The sequence below is a fragment of the Crocuta crocuta genome, unplaced genomic scaffold (genome assembly GCF_008692635.1).
Source record: "Crocuta crocuta isolate KB4526 unplaced genomic scaffold, BGI_CrCroc_1.0 scaffold10, whole genome shotgun sequence".
Taxonomy (NCBI): domain Eukaryota; kingdom Metazoa; phylum Chordata; class Mammalia; order Carnivora; family Hyaenidae; genus Crocuta; species Crocuta crocuta.
In genome coordinates, this window is record NW_027527551.1 from 2,213,361 (window position 1) to 2,217,009 (window position 3,649).

The 3,649-nt window shown below is 43.2% G+C and overlaps 1 pseudogene; it reads right to left on the reverse strand.

Moving 5' to 3' along the window:
• Positions 1-2,269: 2,269 nt before the first annotated feature.
• On the reverse strand, positions 2,270-2,393 carry LOC144235866 (U6 spliceosomal RNA; annotated as a pseudogene).
• Between the last annotated feature and the right edge of the window lie 1,256 nt (positions 2,394-3,649).

The window sequence follows — 3,649 nt, forward strand, 5'->3', positions numbered from 1 at the left end:
ATCAGGCAGAATCAAACCAGTTTTTCCCAGAGTTGGCCAACTCAGGCTGATGCAAGTGGAAGGAAAAAGCTGAGGCATTTGGGGACTGTGAGAAAGAACTGGGAGGACCCCTGGGGTTGTAGGCAGTTGAGGAAACTTCTAGCAAGATACAGAGGATGGGTCTGGGAAGGTACTTATTGTGTTTGGGTTTGAGAGAATAACACTGCAGGCCCCTTTGGCAATACTACTCTGTCTAGCTGAGCAGTTAATCTCATCTCTGGATTCTTAATTGGGAACAGAAATCCACATAAGTACAGTTATTCTTCAGTTCTCATTAATAATTAAAAATCCCTATTCCTGGCTTCCATTTAAAAAAATTTTTTAATGTTTTTTTATTTACTTCTGAGAGAGAGAGAGAGACAGTGTGAGCAGGGGAGGGTCCGAGAGAGAGGGAGACACAGAATCTAAAACAGGTTCCAGGTTCCAAGCGTCTGTCAGCACAGAGTCCAAAGCAGGGCTCGAGCCCACGAAGCATGAGATCATGACCTGAGCTGAAGTCGGACGCTTAACCGACTGAGCCACCCAGGTGCCTCCTGGCTTCCATTTTTAATGACAGCTTCCATTTGTGCAGTTTGAGATTTTGCAGAGGGAGTTTCCATCCCATAGCAAGTAATAGAGCAGGTACTAATTATTTCCAACTTACAGCTGAGGAAACACAGAGGGCAAGGCACTTACTGGCTCCCCTGTAATCCAAGTCTGGGAGGAGACCAGAAACCTGGGGCCTGATCTTAACTTTGTGCTTTGTCCCCTATCAAAAATACATTCCTGGGGCAACTGGGTGGCTCAGTCTGGTTGAGCATCTGACTGAATCTTGATTTCAGCTTAGGTCAGGATCCAAGGATTGGGCTCCACAATTAGTGTGGAGCCTAATTAAGATTCTCTCTCTCTCTCTCTCTCTCTCTCTCTCTCCCCCCCCCCATTCTCTATCTCTAAATTAAAAAAATTAAAAAAAATTTTAAATATATTCCTCTCATTTATTGTTATTCCCAGGGCCCATTAAAGCTGCATGTATGCAAACACTGTGAGCTGATAATTCTACTTGTAGGAATGTATGCAACAGAAATGCATATGCATAGGCACTGTAGATAAAATCTCATCAACATAGAATGGATAAATAAACTATGGCATATTTCTTTTATTTTAATGCTTATTTATTTATTTTGAGAGAGAGAACACATGCACACATGCAAGCAGGGGAGGGGCAGAGGGAGAGAGAGAGAGAATCCCAAGCAGGCTCTGCATTGTCAGCAAAGATCCCACGAACTGTGAGATCATGACCTGAGCCAAATTCCAGAGTCAGATGCTTAACCGACCAAGCCACCTTTCTGTTGCATATTTCTTTCCTTCTTTCTTTTAATGTTTTTTATTTATTTCTGAGAGAGAGAGACAGCGTGAGCAGGGGAGGGTCACAGAGAGAGGGAGATACAGAAACCTAAACAGGCTGCTCAAACCCACAAACTGTGAGATCATGGCCTGAGCCGAAGTCGGACACTTAACCAACTGAGCCACCCAGGTGCCCCTCTGTAGCATATTTCTATCATGGAATACTATATAGCAATGAGAGTAAGTGAACAAGATCTATACAAAATGTGAATAAATTTCACATGTATATATAAAGTTCAAAAGCAGGCAAAAATATAAAGTGTTCAAAGTTAGGTTGCTGGTTATACCTCAAAGGACTAGCAACTGGGGAAGGAGGGGGTACACAGGTCTTCTGGGGTACCTCTCACATTCTACTTTTTGATCTACGTAGTGGTTACCTGGGTAACATAGGTGTGTTCACTTTGTACAAATTCGCCAAGCTATACATTTACAGTACATGGACTTTTCTGTATCTGTTAAACTCCAAGAAAACAATTTTAAAGCCCCAATTTGTCTAAATGAATCACCTTTCCATGAGCAAATGTCAGTACTGCCCAAATGTAGCTTATCCTCGATTACAGCAGATTTGTTTGTTGCTCTGCTCTAACAGTGACCACATCACGATTCCCCAGAGAGATTCCAAGGCATTGAGAGAGCAGGTCAACAGGGGTTTTTGTATTTCTGCATGCAAGAATATATTTCAGGAGGGCTGCCACCCAGAAAGTTCAGCCCCTGCCTCCAATACTAGGAGCATGTGTTCTTTCTGCATGTGCATAAAGTAAGGAAGAAGGAAACCTCTAAGCAGGATAAGCCAAACACAGAAAGCACCTCATCCAAATGAAAAAGCTCTCTTACCTGTGTCCCATTTAAAAACTTTTTATTTTTTTATGAAAGGTTTCACAGATTTGCATGTCATCCTTACACAGGGGCCACACTAATCTTCTCTGTATCATTCCAATCTTTTTTAGTAGATGTGCTACCAAAGCGAGCACACATGTCCCATGTTTAACAAACAATGACGCTAGCACCATTTTGCAGGAAAAATAAGAAAACTAACCTCTGCATCCTAGGGAATAGGGCATAGGGCAGCGATCAAAACTATTTCAAATCCCATGCCAGACCCTGGTGAAGTCAGAAATGGAATCCAGGGTACCATCTGCTTCTTATCAGCCCTTACTGCTTCTTGCAGGACCATGGTGCTTGAAAATCTTTTTTTCAATTTAAAAAAATTTTTTAAATTTATTTTTGAGGGAGAGACAGAGTGCAAGCAGGGGAGGAGCAGAGAAAGAGACACACACAGAATTAGAAGCAGGTTCCAGGCCCTGAGGTATCAGCACAGAGCCCAATCGAACTCAAGAACTATGAGATCATGACCTGAGCCAAAGTCAGACACCCAACCGACTGAGCCACCCAGGCACCCTGGTGCTTGAAAACTTTAAAGGACGAAAGTATAACAACATATTGGATCAAGGGTTGGCAATCATTGCCCATGGGCCAAGGACATTTGGTTCAGAGTTACACACACACACACACACACACACACACACACACACACACACACACCATACTCTCTCGACTGCTTTGGAAATATCCTACCACCACTGCAACTCTTGTATCTTCTCCATCAGTGATTCACTGCTGTTTCAGTCCCACACTCTATCTCAGGGGAGAAAGACTGAGACTCTTAAGAACCACTTAGATAGATAACCACTTTCACACTCTCTCCATTTGGTTTGTATGTGAAGGAATGGTCCCTCTTTCTTTCCTCCCAGTGGCCAGAGGCTGTACTTTCTACACCTTTCCATGATATGGTGGCTTGTCAGAATTCTGGTGGCTGGTCCATAGGTATTCTGTGAACACAACCACCGAACAACAGGGCGAGAGCAGAGGCCAGGACTGAACCAAGGTGGTGTTCTTCCAGGGTCTAAACGAGTCCTGGAGGTAGCAGAGGTCCTCTGGGTGTGCATACTTGGAGCTCAACACCAATACTTCTCTGGCAGTGGCAACACTCAAAGCCAGGTAGATGACACAAAGATATATACAAAAAGGAGCTCTTTGCAGCATTGTCATTATAGAGAAAAATGAAAGGTGACTGAAGCCACCAGCAGCAAACTGTGTTCATTATATGATATCGTCATATACCATGGATTATCATGCAGCTATGAAAAAGAATGAGGCTGCTGTATATTAACTAACACAGAGGGTGGTCTACACCTTGAAGTTAAATGATAAAGGCAGGCTAGGGAAA